The sequence below is a fragment of the Aquarana catesbeiana genome, linkage group LG12, assembly GCF_042186555.1.
Source record: "Aquarana catesbeiana isolate 2022-GZ linkage group LG12, ASM4218655v1, whole genome shotgun sequence".
Lineage (NCBI taxonomy): Eukaryota > Metazoa > Chordata > Amphibia > Anura > Ranidae > Aquarana > Aquarana catesbeiana.
In genome coordinates this window covers 235,715,223-235,731,788 of record NC_133335.1, presented here as the reverse complement: position 1 = coordinate 235,731,788, position 16,566 = coordinate 235,715,223, and the positions used below count along the sequence as shown (strand labels likewise).

At 45.6% G+C, this 16,566-nt stretch overlaps 1 protein-coding gene and 1 long non-coding RNA gene across 2 annotated transcripts in view; both read right to left on the bottom strand.

Annotated features, from left to right (window-relative positions):
- The window catches only part of LOC141113409 (uncharacterized), a 242,645-nt gene that overhangs the window by 102,763 nt on the left and 123,316 nt on the right, over nt 1-16,566 (bottom strand). The gene's annotated exons all lie outside the window — the stretch shown is intronic.
- Nucleotides 12,691-15,560, bottom strand: LOC141114374 (uncharacterized). The gene is made up of 2 exons (XR_012236900.1): nt 15,460-15,560; nt 12,691-13,026 (listed from the first exon to the last, which is right to left on the bottom strand). It is a non-coding gene; the product is annotated as an uncharacterized lncRNA (long non-coding RNA).

Here is a 16,566-nt window from a genome sequence, read left to right as displayed (position 1 = left end):
CCACTTTATTAAGAATTGGTTTTGGTTACCTCTTTTCCTGTGGTCCATGATAGCCTCCACCTCGAATTCCTCTTCCCCATCTACCAGGATTGGATCAGGAGGATCCGTACTTCGACCTGGAAATGGGTTAGTAATAGATGGTTTAAGCAAGGACACGTGAAAAACTGGATGTACCTTTAGTGAATCCGGGAGTTCAAGTTCATATGCAACTTCATTAATTCTCCGTTTAACAGGGAATGGTCCAAGAAATTTGGGACCCAATTTCTTGGAAGGGCAGGCCAACCTGAGGTTTATGGTGGACAACCATACCTGATCCCCAGGTGCAAGTAAGAGCTCACCTCGCCTCTTTTTATCGAAGGTTGCTTTGTTGTACTCCTGGGTTCTGGTCATGGTGTCCTGTAAAACTTGGTTGTTAGAGGTAAAGAAATCCAATTTCTCCTGGACTGCGGGTACCATGCATTCTGGAAGAGAGTTTGGTAAAAATGAGGGGTGGAAACCATAATTCGCAAAAAACGGAGTTTGCTTGATAGCAGAATGAATAGAATTGTTATAAGCGAATTCGGCCAATGGTAAAACAGCAATCCAATTATCTTGGGCAAAGGAAGAAAAACAGCGCAAATATTGTTCAAGGGTCTGGTTTGTTCTTTCTGTTTGCCCATTAGTCTGGGGATGATAAGCCGATGAAAATGAGAGTTCAATGTCCAAGGTTTTACACAAAGCCCTCCAGAATCGAGAGGTAAATTGTACCCCTCGATCTGAAATGATGTTAACTGGTACCCCATGGAACCTGACGACCTCTTTAATGAATGCTTGTGCTGTTTCTGTAGCTGAAGGGGTACCCTTCATTGGGACAAAGTGCGCCATCTTCGACAACCGGTCCACTATGACAAAGATTGAAGTGAAGCCCCCGGCCGGGGGTAGTTCTACAATAAAATCTATTGAGAGCATTTTCCAGGGTCTATCTGGGACAGGCAAGGGTTTTAGTAGACCCCATGCCTTTGTTTTGTGTCCTTTGTTCCTAAGGCAGGTGGTACAGGACTCTACAAACTCCTTACAATCTTTGCGCAGCTGAGGCCACCAGAAGGTGCGCTGAACCAAATCAGTGGTCTTAGCCACACCAAAATGCCCAGCCAGCGCATGATCGTGACAGAGCTCTAGTACTGGAACTCGTAGTGTTTCAGGTATAAAGATCCTATTCTCATGCCACAATAACCCATCCTTAACCTGGAGTTCTGTCTTAATGGAAGATTCTATCTCTGCGGAGGCCTGTTTAATCTGGGAAAGCAGGTTTCCCTGAAGTAGAAGAAAGTTCCCTGGAGACAAAATGGTGTCTGGAGGGGAAATCTCTTGAGGTTTGTGGAACATCCTAGACAGGGCGTCAGGTTTGGTATTCTTGGAGCCAGGACGGTAAGTGACATGGAAGGAGAACCTGGAGAAAAAGAGAGCCCACCTGGCCTGACGTGGTTTCAACCTCTTTGCAGACCTCAAATACTCCAGGTTCTTATGATCTGTAAAGATTAGAACTGGATGAGCGGCACCCTCCAACAGATAGCGCCACTCCTCCAATGCTGACTTGATTGCCAACAACTCTCTGTCACCTACCTCATAATTTCTCTCTGCCGTGGATAATTTACGAGAAAAGAAAGCCACAGGATGCAGCAGGGCTTTGGTTCCCTGTCTTTGGGATAATACTGCTCCTACAGCAATTTCAGATGCATCCACTTCTAGAATAAATGGCAGAGAGGAATCTGGATGCTTCAGTACAGAGGCGGAGGTAAAAAGGCCCTTGAGAGTCTCAAAAGCCTTTTGAGCCTCGGCCGACCAATGGAAGCGTGTACCCTGTTTGGTAAGCTGTGTGATGGGTGCAATGATAGCTGAGAACCCCTTAATAAATTTGCGGTAAAAATTAGCGAATCCAACGAATCGCTGGATTCCTTTCTTATCAGTCGGGACTGGCCAATCTAGAACAGCCGTGACCTTCTGGGGGTCCATTTTAATGCCCTTACTGGAGATGACCAACCCTAAAAATGGAATACTTTCCTGTTCGAATTCACATTTTTCAGCCTTTGCATATAGACCGTGTTGTCGAAGTCGGTCCAATACACTTCTGACGTGCCTGCGATGGGATTCAAGGGAACAAGAGAAAATCAATATGTCATCTAAATAGACAATGACAAACAGGTCTAGAAAGTCACGTAACACATCATTAATAAAGTATTGGAATGTGGCAGGGGCATTACACAGGCCGAAAGGCATCACGAGGTACTCAAAATGCCCATAACGGGTACGAAAAGCGGTCTTCCATTCGTCTCCATCCCTGATACGAACTAAATTGTAGGCCCCACGGAGATCAAGTTTGGTGAATATGGTAGCCGTCCCCAGTCTCTGAAACAACTCTGGTACTAAGGGGAGAGGGTACCGATTCTTCACAGTAATTTTGTTTAGTTCGCGGTAATCCACACACGGCCTGAGGGTCTTATCTTTTTTCTGCACGAAGAAGATGCCTGCACCTGCGGGGGACGTGGATGGACGAATGAAGCCTCTTTTGAGGTTTTCATCAATGTATTCCTTCAATGCCCCTTGCTCCACCTCAGTCAGGGGAAATATTCTTCCGAAAGGAATTTCAGCACCAGGAAGTAACTCAATGGGACAGTCATAGGCCCGGTGAGGGGGTAACACCTCTGCCCTCTGTTTACTAAATACGTCCAGGAAATCATGATAGGCGGAAGGAATGGATTGAAGCAGACTAGGATCTGTATCTAGGCATAACAGAGTAGAGTTCTCCTGGATGTTCTGGGTTCTGCAAAACTGTTGGCAGTAGGGAGAGGGAAAGGTCACCTCACCCGTGATCCAATTTATGTCCGGATTATGGGCCTGTAACCATGGCATGTCAAGTATTATGGGGAACAGGGGTGAAGCGATAATGTCCAGGCGCAGCTGTTCCTGATGCACGTTGGAAACGAGAACGGGTATTGGCATAGTCTCTTGGGTGACAGGTCCAGACTTGATAGCGGTCCCATCAGCTAGATGGATAGAAAGTCCATGGGCTTTAGGTGACAAGGGTATTTGGTGTTGGATGGCAAAACAAGAATCCATGAAACAGCTGCAAGCTCCTGAATCAATAATGGCGGTGATTTGTAGATCCCTCCCTGGAAGCTGTAGCAGAAGAGGAAGAGCAAGGTGAGTGGTGTTTTTAACCAGAGATGTCACGTAGTCAGTAGATAGGGATAAACACTTATGGAGTTTGAGAGGACAGTTCCTGACGTAGTGCCTAGGTTCCCCACAATACAGGCACAAGTTATTTGCACGACGACGTTGTCGTTCCTCTGGGGTGAGTGAAGGTCGCAAGACACCCAGTTGCATTGGCTCAGGTAAGTTAAGCGTGGAGGTAGGTGGTGTTGATGATGGGTGATGTGGAACCTTAGGGGTAACCCAAGTTGGACGAGAAGACCCCATAGCTCTCTCCGACCTGCGCTCTCGTAGGCGTCGATCGATCTGGATAGCTAGATCGATTAAAGCATTTAAAGTCTGTGGTGTACCCACCCTGGCCAGTTCATCCTTCAGAGGATCAGAAAGTCCCAACCGAAATTGATAACGGAGAGCCGCATCGTTCCAGTTAGTATCCGCACTCCACTTCCTAAATTCAGCCACATAATCCTCTGCTGCTCTGCGACCTTGTTGAAGGGTGTATAGAGCCGCTTCTGCAGTTACAGATAACTGGGGGTCGTCATATAACTGGCCTAATGCGTCAAAGAAAGTGGAGAGGTTGGTCAGAGATATGTCCTTTTGCTCTAAGAGGCGATGGGCCCAGGTTTGGGGGTCACCAGAGAGCAGAGAAATCACGTAGCCCACCTTTGTAGCCTCCAGGGAAAAGGTACGTGGCTGAAGAGCAAAAAATAGTTCGCAGGAATTGCGGAAGGCTCTGAACTTATGGCGATTTCCAAAGAAACGTTCAGGTGTGGGAACCTTAGGTTCCGGAGGGAGCATTACCACCGTTGAGGAAGGCCCAACTGAAGGAGCAGGAGCAGAGGAAACTCCCTGGGCCCCAATGGGGTTAGACAGGATTAACACTCGTTCCTCCAGTCTGGTGTATCCTTGCTGCAGATTTTTGACTGCTTCAGTCAATCCTGCCAGGTGTGCACAGAGTTCCTCCATGGGAGACGTTCCCTGCTCAGGCTCAGACATGGCTGTCTGCTACTGTCACGTACCTGGTAGGTTGTGAGCCTGAAGTGCAGGAAAAGACCTCCCTTACAGCTCCCACTTCCGTTCCCCTGGAATGGAGACAGAGGGCCAGGAGTGAAGAGTGGTATGGGTGCCTGGCAGGATCAACAGTTGCTGAAAGTCCAGTAGTGGTGGCACCCTCTGAGGAGTAGACTGAGAACAGAGACTGGAATGCAGGACTGGAACCAGGAACAACAGCAGGTAATAGCAAACTGGAAGCTGGACTGGAACCAGGAACAACAGCAGGTAATAGCAGACTGGAAGCTGATGAAACACAGCGGAGAGTCAACAAGCCGGTGGTCAGTAACGTTCGGACAGCAGAGGTACCAGGGGTAATGCAGAAGGATGGTCAGGCAAGCCAAGAGAGTCTGGTGCAGGCAGATAGCAGGATCGTCAAACAGGAAGCCGGGTCAGATAACAGGAAACACAGATCAGATCAGGTAACACTCACAGAACGCTGTAGAGCAGACAGCAGGGATGGAGTGTGACAGGCAGGTTTAAATATCCCGCCTGACACCAGCGGGAGTGCGCGGCCGCACCCGTGAACGCGCGCGCATGCGCAATGGGACCCGTGGCCGGGTTCCCGTGCGCCTGGGACGCCGGTTACTGGCAGGATCTTCGTGACACAGGCCTCAAAATCATGTCTTGTAGGGAGAGCTTTAATATATGCTTCCATGTCCCATCCACTATAGGATTTATGGGATTCAGGGGAATGACATGCAGACCGGACCGATCCTGTTTCAGAGTCAGGGGGAGACCGGGGTCTTTGTCTGGTCTTCATGCGTGGCGTGGAGCGCTGTGAAGCAGCTCCCTGTGAGGCAGCATGTGTGCCAGGGGTCCGGGCGGGCGCCATCTTGGACGGGGGGGCCAGAGCGATTGTGGCCCAAATGAGTGAAAAACCGGTCAATGTCCCCTTCTGGATGTGGATCGGGGGTTCGGTGCCTGTCTCCCCCACCCCTTCTCCCCATAACAGACCTGGATGGCGATGCTGGGAAGCGCTGAGAGCCTCAGATGAGCCGGCGTGTGCGGGAGCTCCGGGAGAGCTCTTACTCCTCCATGCTCCAAGCCACGCCCCCAGGCCCCCCAGCTTTGACATAGCTGGGACCTTGATGAGCACAGATAGATTTTCAGCTAGGCTGCCTGGGAGGGAAGCAGCCCTTTGGGCTGGGAACCTTTCCCCCTGGACAAGAACAGGAAACTGTTTACTCACCACCCCAGCCACATTCTGGGCACCCTTCCACAGGAATTGGCTGAGAAATAAAATAAAAACTGTTTGCTGTAATGGCTTATAAAGTGTGAGCTGGTGTTTGGCTTCAATTTGTGAGTGTATCTAAATCTGCTAGTCCATATAACACTCCCCCCCCCTCCCCCCAGACTGACAATGCTGCTGTCAAAAGTTGCCCCCTGTGCTCCTTCATCCAGAATGGGGGACTTTATATGAGGCGGTGACCTGGTAAGGTCAATTGCCTCCATCCCTCTAATATATGTCAAAAAAAAGAGGGGAAAGGTAGAGAGTGGGTTTTTATACTTATTTTATTTTATTCTTTGTGATTTTTCTTTTTTCCTTGGGTAGGTTTAGACCATACAGCAACTCCTTCTATTATATTTTATTGAACTCACGCGCATGTTCCTGAAGAATGGATCAATCCACGAAATGCATAGAGCTGTTATATGCCGTGTCCCTATGATTCAATTGATGTCTGTCAGTATGTACAGTTTTTGATATTGATTGTTTATAATCATGTGGCAACCCTTCTACATTATATGTGTATAGATATACATTTTTATGAATTGTACCAGTCATTATAATTGTATTGGATATACACTTACTCATGATTATGCGTTTTGTATGTTAATTTATAATATAAACTGAATTCTTTATACCTACGTGCTTCATTCAAAGTCCCAAACCCCTTTCCCCTCTTTTTTTTGACATGTTAGGTATCTAGTTACTCGGCGTAACATCATCTTTCACAGTATACAAAAAAAAATCAGCTAACGTTACTATTTTCTTATTAAAAAAAGTGTATTTTTTATTAAAAAATTGCATTTGTAAGACCGCTGCGCAAATATGGTGTGACATAAAGTATTGCAACGATCTGCATTTTATTCACTAGGGTCTCTGCTAAAAAAAAATATACATATATATATCTATATAGATATATATAGATATATATATCTATATATATATAAAATGTTTGGGGGTTCTAAGTAATTTTCAAGAAAAAAATACTTGTAAACAATAAATGTCAGAAATAGGCCAGGCCTTTAAGTGGACCCAAAAGTGAACATTTTTTATTATTACCGTATTATTATTATTATTATTATTATTATTATTATAATACAGGATTTATATAGCACCAACAGTTTACGCAGCACTTTACAATATAAAAGGGAGACAATACAGTTATAATACTATAAAATACAAGAGGATTAAGAGGGCCCTGCTCAGAAGAGCTTACAATCTAATAGGGTGGGGCAGGTGGTACAAAAGGTTGTGACTGTGGGGAATGAGCTGATGGAAGTGGTAGGAGACGTGACAGGCTTCCCTGAAAAGATGAGTTTTCAGGGATCGCCTGAAGGTAGCAAGGAGTAGGGGATAGCCGGACAGGTGGAGGTAGAGAGTTCCAGAGAATGGGAGAGGCTCTGGAGAAATCCTGGAGACGAGCATGGGAGGAGGAGAGGAGAGAGCTTGAGAGTAGAAGGTCTTGAGAAAAGCGGGGAGGACGGTTTGGGTGATATTTGGAGACGAGATTGGTGATGTAGCGTTGCATGTTGTGGTTAGTATTTTGAATTTAATTCGCTGGGTGATTGCGATGGCTGCATTCGTTTTCTCTTTTAGGCTTTCATTCTTCTATCTTCATCAGGTGATCCGACCAGTAAGGCTAGTCTCACACATGTCCAGTGCAAATTTCCAAAGCAGCTGTTGAGCGGTTCAGCTGCAATTTAAATACAGTTCAGATGCCCCCCACCCCAAAGCACCTTGTCCCCATGTTGAGGGCATGTGGCCTGGAATGGTTTAGGAGGAGGGGGGGCACACACTCATCCGCCCCCCCCCCCCTTTCCTGGCCTGCCAGCCTGCATGCTCTGATAAGGGTCTAGCATGGATTTTGGGGGGGTGGGCCCATGCCATTTTTAAAAATGTTGGCATGGGGTTCCCCTTAAAATCTGAACCAGACCCGAAAGAGCCTCATTCCTCCAGAGTTGTGTCTGACTAATCCAGGAGGTGTGTTACTGGCCAGATCACCAGCTGAAAAGAGAGGGGAAAAAAGACTAAAAAAAAGGAAAACGAATGCAGCCACCACATCTAAGGATTGGTAATCTGAGATATATTACATTTTTTGGTTTTGGTTTTAATACAGCTTTAATCTCACCTGGTGATCCTGCCATGCTTCCTACCCAGGGGGACAACACTGCATCTAAGGAGGAGCCACTTTGTCTCCCTACTTTCATAACATAGGAGAGAGGTGTTCTGTAGCCCACAGAAGGAACTGGGAACAATGCTAAGAGTGCAGCACAGGCAGAGCACACAAAGAGCTCACAAGATTTCTGGCAGGATCGAGAGGTATTTTTGTGCACAGACATAACAAAAAGCTTTCAATGATATAAAAAGAGGCAAATAAGAGAAGTTGATTGTTGAGGTTTACATTACACGTTTGGACTCGTCTTCAGCATGATCTCATTACAGTTATTAGGGAAATGAAATATAGTTATATTCAAATTTAAAAAAATGTCAAGAAAATATCAGGAAGCACAAACAGTTTTATGCTGACCCCCAATTATACAGATTGGATTTTCGGCATTCTACTTCCCATTTTTTTTTGCCACCACAAATCTAAGTTCTCTTTAATTTTCACATGTTTGCAATTTTTCATGACTTTCTCTAACCTTCTATTTTGTAATTCTGACCAATGTTTTGTAATTTAACTGATAAAGCCAAGTCCGGGGGAGAAGTGCTGAACAAACCTCTTTGAACTATATTTCAAAGATAAAATGCCTTAAAAAAGTATTCATACCCCTTGAAATTTTCCACATTTTGTCATGTTACAACCAAAAATGTAAATGTATTTTATTGGGATTTTATGTAATAGACCAACACAAAGTGGCACATAATTGTGAAGTGGAAGGAAAATCATAAATGGTTTTCAAAATATTTTACAAATAAATATGTGAAAAGTGCGGAGGGCATTTGTATCCAGCCCTCCTGAGTCAATACTTTCTCTGTAATTACAGTTGCAAGTCTTTATGGGGATGTCTCTACCAGCTTTGAACATCTAGACAGTGAGATTTTTGCCCAAAATATCTCAAGCTCTGTCAGATTGGATGGAGAGCGTCTGTGAACAGCATCTTTCAAGTCTTGCCACAGATTCTCAATGTGATTTAGGTCTGGACTGTTACTGGGCCATTCTAACACATGAATATGCTTTGATCTAAACCATTCCATTGTAGCTCTGGCTGTATGTTTAGGGTCGTTGTCCGGCTGGAAGTTGAACCTCCGCCCCAGTCTCAAGTCTTTTGCAGACTCTAACAGGTTTTCTTCTATGATTGTCCTGTATTTGGCTCCATCTATCTTCCCATCAACTCTGACCAGCTTCCCTGTCCCTGCTGAAGAAAAGCATCCCCACCATATGATGCTGCCACCACCATGTTTCACAGTGGGGATGGTGTGTTCAGGGTGATGTGCAGTGTTAGTTTTCCGCCACACATAGTGTTTTGCTTTTAGGCCAAAAAGTTCAATTTTGGTCTCATCTGACCAGAGCACCTTCTTCCACATGTTTGCTGTGTCCCCCACATGGCTTCTCTCAAACTGCAAACAGGACTTCTTATGGCTTTCTTTCAACAATGTCTTTCTTCTCGCCACTCTTCCATAAAGGCCAGATTTGTGGAGAGCACAACTAATAGTTGTCCTGTGGACAGATTCTCCCACCTGAGCTGTGGATCTCTGCAGCTCCTCCAGAGTTACCATGGACCTCTTGGCTCTTCTCTGATGAATGCTCTCCTTGCCCAGCCTGTCAGTTTAGGTGGACGGCCATGTCTTGGTAGGTTTGCATTTGTGCCATACTCTTTCCATTTTGGGATGATGGATTGAACAGAGCTCCGTGAGATGTTCAAAGCTTGGGATATTTTCAAAAAACTGGCTCATTTCCGCCACCTGCCGGAAATGTAACACTCCCATTGGTTGTGCTCTCAACCAAACCATCCAATGGCTGATGTCATAACTGATCACATGTGCAGCATCATGGCAGTTGTAGATTAAACAGACAAATAGATGGAGCTTCCTTGGCTGAAACCAATAGGGGTGTTTACTTACACTTTAAAGGGGATCCAACGGTGTCCATTGAAAATAGAAAAAGTCTCAATGTCATTGGGAATAAACAATGCCCTATCATTGGTGTCATTGGAAAGAATTGCCATCATTGGTGTAATTGGGAGGAATTGTACCCCATCATTGGTGTAATTGGGAGGTATTGTGCTTTGTCATTGGTGTCGTTGGGCCCCATTCTTGGGACAGTGGGAGGAATTGTGCCTCATTGCTGGTGTCATTAAGAGGAATTGTGCCCCATCATTGGTGTCAGTGGGAGGAATTATCATAGTTGGTGTAATTGGGAGTAATTGTGCCTTATCATTGGTGTCATTGGGCCCCATTCTTGGTGGTCTTGGGAGGAATTCTGCCCCTCCATCAGTTTCAGTGGGAGAATGAAGTACCATTTCTGGTACCAGTGGAGAAAAATAGTGCCTCAAGGGCCTGATAAAAGCAAGAAAAGGGTGACCACTGTCCTACAGCAGGTAGGTTGTTCCAAACATCTTGGAGAACTAGTCAAAAGAGAAGTGCAGCGCAAATAATAGCCAATCAGAGTTCCATAAAAATACTAATAAAAGTCTATATATCCAGTGAGATGAACCACAGAGCCCAGACAGCAAGGAGCATTCATGCATTGAAATGAATCCAGAAACAGGGGCAATTGGTGACAATCCCTCCACCTCCAAGATACTTGCATCGCTCACCTGAGTTAACAGATCCCTGAGCTAACAGGAAGTCAACAGCACGTTGGCAGGAAATAGAAATCCGGATCTCCAAAATTATCCCCCAGAGACATGTGGATAAATAAAAGGATCTAAGTGCCCTCCATTATAAACACTCCAGGCTTTATTAAAATAAAGAGTTCCTTCACATTGAATACGATCAAATCAGGCACATAATTCCAGACGGTGTACTGTGTACTCTCCGTCTCACCAGTGGCGGCCCGTGCACTGTGGGCGCACGGGCGCCGCCCCCCCCAATCCATGCACCCAAGCCCCTTTCAGATGCATGGATTCCTATGGCGGGGCGGGAGGGGGTGGTACATTTTGAAGCACCTGATTAGAGGCTCTAATAGGCTTCAAAATAGGGTGGGCTTGGGGCGCAGAGAGTGCGCCCTGATCCCACCCAAGTGTGTGATGATAGCGAATAAATTTTCGCTATTTTCACTCTAACCTTCCTCCCTGCCAATCAGGAGGCAGGGCGTCAGACCTGTTTCCCGATTGGCCAAAGCGCCAGGCCATCCTATTGGATGCCTGGTGCTTAGGAAGAAGAGCTGAGGACACGCACGCTGGAACAGAGGTTACCGCCGCTCTGGTGCACTGTCTTGGAGAGGAGCTGCTGCCTGCCTGCAGGAAGTGTCGGGGGAGGGGTCTGTCAGAACCACGCGCAGTGAGGTTGGGGCTGCTGCCAGAGCCCCGCGAGTGGGGGGGATCAGTGGGCACAGTGGCTGCATATACTGGGCACAAGTGGCTGCATATGATGGGCACAAGTGGCTACATATACCGGCTCAAGTGGATGCATTTGATGGGCACAAGTGGCTGCATTTGATGGACACAGTGGCTGCACATGATGGGCGGGGTGACTGTATTTGATGGGCACAGTGGCTGCATATGCTGGACACAGGGTCTGCATATGCTGGGCACAGGGGCTGCATTTGATGGCAAAGTGGCTGTATTTGATGGGCACAGTGGCTGTATTTGATGGGGACAGTGGCTGCATGTGACGGGCACAAGTGGCTGCATTTGATGGGCACAAGTGGCTGCATATGATGGGCACAAGTGGCTGCATTTGACAGGCACAAATGGCTGCATATACTGGGCACAAGTGGCTGCATATGATGGGCACAAGTGGCTGCATTTACTGGACACAAGTGGCTGCATATACTGGACACAAGTGGCTGCATTTGATGGGCACAAGTGGCTGCATATGACGGGCACATGTGGCTGCATTTGATGAGCACATGTGGCTGTATTTGATGGGCACAGTGACTGTATTTGGTGGGTATAGTGGCTGCAATGGCTGGGCACAGGCTCTGCATATGCAGGGCACAGGGGCTGCATTTGATGGCAAAGTGGCTGTATTTGATGGGCACAGTGGCTGCATATACTGGGCACAAGTGGCTGCATTTGACGGGTACAAATGGCTGCATATACTGGGCACAAGTGGCTGCATTTGACGGGTACAAATGGCTGCATATACTGGGCACAAGTGGCTGCATTTGATGGGCACAAATGGCTGCATTTGATGGGCGCAAGTGGCTGCATATACTGGGCACAAGTGGCTGCATATGATGGACACAAGTGGCTGCATATGATGGACACAAGTGGCTGCATATGATCAGTGACGGCTGGTGCTCAAAATTTTGGGAGGGGCGCAAACAAACTGAAAAATTCAGAAAAATACTTAAAAAACAAAAAAAAAAACAAAAGCCTCACTGTGCCTATCAAATTCAGCCATTTTGCCCATCAATTGCAGCCACTGCGCCCATCAAATACAGCCACTGTGCCCATCAAATACAGCCACTTTGCCATCAAATGCAGCCCCTGTGCCATACCTATGCAGCCACTGTGCCCACCAAATACAGTCACTGTGCCTGGCATGTGCAACCACTGTGCCCACCAAATACAGCCACTCTGCCCATCATGTGCAGCCACTGTGCCCACCAAATACATTCACTGTGCCCAGCATATGCAGCCACTGTGCCCACCAAATGCAGCCACTGTGCCCATCTCACAGTATGGCAGTGGACATGTAAATAGTTTTAATGTCCCTAGTCTGGGCACAGGTACACTTTCAATATGTATTTATTTCTGGCACATTGTTATAACCCAACTGAACTAGCAGCAGAAATTCACTTTAGCCTATTTAAGTTGCATCAAAGCAAAAGGTGTAGCTTACCCCGGGGTAATTGCACATAGACAATGACATGATACTACTATGACAGTAAAAACACAAATAGTCCAGGGCAGGGCAGATTGGCTCCTGCAATGGCTCTGCCAAACAGCTGAGGACTGCTGGCGTTCGATAGCCACACAGGGGGTGCATGGTTTTCAGTGAGTCAGCCAACTCATAGACTTGCAACACTAAAGCACAACCGCTATATAGCACTGCAAAGCAGGAAGCAGTAGCTAAAACCAACATCTACATGGAGAATTACAAACTATACATAGACACAAGTTATTTTTTTTTATTTTTCAAAAACAAAAATGCACAATAATAACATTTTACATAAAACTGATCTCTTTTACACGTCTTAAAAAATAAGACTATACATTCTTTTTGAAGTGGAAATCCCCAATAAACAAATATACATTTTTATTATAAATAGAGTAACATAAAAAAGACATGATTCTAAAAGTGAAAAGATCCAGGATTTGGCCGCACATTACAGGTGCCAAGTAATGGCACCACTAATCAATTGGCAGAGGTCGGCGTCACGTTTCCAGTGGATTTTTTTTTTTTTGTGTGTTTCTGCACTCCGATCATTCCTTTCCCATAGCTGCCTGTAGACAGAAATAATGAAAATGATCAGTATAAAAGCAGATCAGATCAATCTGAGATTCAAATATCACAAATGCATGAAAGAAAACATGAAATCCACAGTGGCCAGAATATATTGTGCGAGGCCCTGCCATTGTGTAAAAGCAGGCAGAAGAAGTGACACAGGCTTTGCAGAGTGAGGAGCCCCAGAATGTTCATGATAGGTTGAGAAAGGTGGTTCTTCAACTGTCTTTGGGTTTTGTAATCCCAAGTTTGGGATCCGGAGTGCAAAGGATTCAAAGAGTCTTGGGTGGGACGAAGCCTTTAACCCAGTGTCCAGGTCTTGCTGGAGACCAACAGGGTGTGTGTACAGGTGTGCACAGCCCTTATAATCAAAGACTTGACCGCAGGTCAGGGCACCCGTTAGGAGACAGGTGTGCTCTACTCAGAAGACCATACGCCAAGCTGGATTCAGAAAGGCCTTAGTTTGAAGAGTATCAAGAGGACCAAGCAAGTCTAGAGGGTGTGTGTGCAGCCATTATAATCAAAGGCCTGACAGCAGGTCAGGGCTCCCATTAGGAGACAGGTGTGCTCTACTCAGGAGACTGTACTCCAAGCTGGATTCAGGAAGGCCTTAGTTTGAAGAATATCAAGAAGACCAAGTGAGTCGAGAGGGCCGAACAAGTCTAGAAGGTGTGTGTGCAGAAGTGCACAGTCAATATAATCAAAAGCCTGACAGCAGGTCAGGGCTCCTGTTAGGAGACAGGTGTGCTCTACTCAGGAGATTGTACTCCATTCTGGATTCAGGAAGGCCTTAGATTAAAGAGTGTCAAGAGGACTGAGAGAGTCGAGAGGACTGAGAGAACCAAGAGGTCTGCAGGAGAACAGAGAGAGGGACCAAAGAGTGAGCCTATGCCTAAGGGAGCTGCAACGAAAGAGAGCTGAAGCAAAGCTAAAACAAAGCTGAAGCTGTGATATGTGAGCCAAGGTTTGCTGTTATTTGGACTGGAGGACAAAGGCACAAGCAACGGTGTTGCAAAGAAAAGGAGCCTGGAGACTTGGTATTGTTTTGACCTTTTTCATTCTGCTTGGAATAATGTATGAAGCTGAAACCCTTCATGGGAAACCCTGATGTAAGGAAGTTTGCTTTATTTTAAAATAAAAGTGGGCCACCAAGCCCTGAAAATGCAGTTCCCGATTAAGGATAACTCACTAACAAGTTCTACACCATTGAGTTAACTTCCCCAAATTTTACAATATCTAAATAGATCAAAGAATAAATCCTGCCCTCACTGAGAAGTGTATGTGCCTTTTGTGGAGATAAGTGATGTGCATACATCCCACACAGATGCCACAGGTAGAAGGTGATATATTATTGAAACCAAAGGACCAGCCCAGAGTACGGATCTGTGGTTTGGCTGGTTGGGGCAGTGGGGACAGCAGATTTGTCATGTATTTGACTAGTTTTAGATTTTTTTGTTTGCTATAAAAGTAGGAAGAACTCAAGATCACTGAAGAATAGCTTTGTCAATGAAGGCAACTCCGATCCCTACACAGAACACTCCCCTTCCCCTATAGCGTCACCCCCTCACCTACCCAAACGCTGCAGAATCTCGCTCACCAAGGAGGCAGGAGTGACAAAGGGATACCAGAGGAACAAATTAGTGTTCTCTCTACTCTCTTAATGTTCTTGCCATTGGCAAGTTGCCATTGGTAATATGACATGGCCCTTAAATTGATGATTTGGATTATAGTATGACATGGGCCTTTGGTTGAAGAGTTGACGTATCATAGTGTGACATGGACCTTAGTATGAAGTTAAGCATCATAGTATGACATGGGCCTTTTGTTGAAGAGTTCAGAGATCATTGCATGACATGGGACTTAGTATGAAGGGAAGGATCATAGTATGACATGAGCCTTTGGTTGAAGATTTGATAGATCATAGTGTGCCTTGGACCTTCAGTTGAAGATACAGATCATAGTGTGACATGGGCCTTTGGTTGAAGAGCTGATGTATCATAGTGTGACATGGGTCTTTGGCTGAGGAGTTGATGGCTCATAGTGCGATATGGCCCTTAGGTTGAAGAGTTGGACCATAGTGTGACATGGGCCCTAGGTTAAAGAGTTGGATCATAGTGTGACATAGGCGTTAGGTTGAAGAGTTGATGGATCATAGTGTGACATGGGTCTTTGGTTGAAAAGTTGACAGACCATGGTGTAACATGGGTCTTGGGCTGAAGAGTTAAAGGGTTATAAAGTTTTTTTTATTCAAAGCTTTTTTCCCCAAGTTCAGTACAAGAACTGAAAAAGGCCTCCAGTTGTCAGGAACTAAAGTTTCTAAATCTTACCAGTTAAAGTCCTTCATGTTAAGAGATTAACTGCCTCCATTACATTGCTAATTTATTGCCTCTATCGGGAATTGTCAGGTGTGTGGGCTACAATGGCAGACTCACCCTGGCTTGCAGTGATTTCTGACCCCGGTGAGTTCTGCTCTTCCTCTCATATACTGAATGGAGTCTTTCAATCAGGAAGCGCTTATCTTCACTGTCACAGACCTAGCCAGAACAGAGGCTGTTGGAAAGGACTGTATGCAAGCCTGTTGCCCACCGATTATGGGCCCTAGCATTTGGGGGAATGGTGCTCTCTGTGAGCTGTATGCCTGGGGACCCTGGGGTTGGTGTTACTTTGGATTCAGCTCCATGTCCCCCCAAAACACACAGACTCTGGAACCCGTTATATGCCATATTAGAATGATAAGACTGAATTATACTGTTGGGACACATCCTGTGAGGAGATGCTAATGTCATCATCTCCACTCACCTGTCTGATGTCAGCTATAATGGGTTTAATGTAAATAAGTTTAGTCTAGGTTCTAAAGGTATTCAACTCATTGTTGTTTGTTCTAATTAACCCTGTGTTGATGTTTATGGTAATGTGTGTTAATTGAATGAGCTGATCACATTGTCCTCTATACAATGTAGGAGACGGGACGACTCCTATTGGAGCTCATCTTAATTAGGTTAATTAGGTTATGTTTGTATTTAGCTCCAGCTATTGTGTTTATATTCCTGTGTGAAGCTCGGTGACCACAAGTCTGGGCGAAAGGTCATGTCTCAGCCACTTAGGCTGTATAAATGATGAGATAATTAGCTCATGTTAATTAGGTTACGTTTGTATTGTTAGAGTAATCTTCTCCTGTGTATATAAGACTGTATTCTGGTTCTGAATAAAGTCAGTTCTTGGTAGCAACAAGCAAGTGTCGCCTTGTTTGTGCTCAGAGAGGTTGGGATATCTGTATACAGACTGGGAGGAAGTGGTATATGACGGAAGCACTCAAGCAGAGTGTGGGACGTTCCGTGACATTCACCTTCCTAGGGCAGACAGGAGAAAGATAAGAGTTAAACAACTACCTTGATTAGAGCTGAACTCCAGGAAGATAGTGCAGTTGTGTATTACTTTAGACATAATTAAATGCTTGCTTACATACAATTAGTGTCAGTGCTGTATCATCAGTGTGTAGATGGGGAAAGGTGGAGGTGTTGTATAGTCTTAATACACTC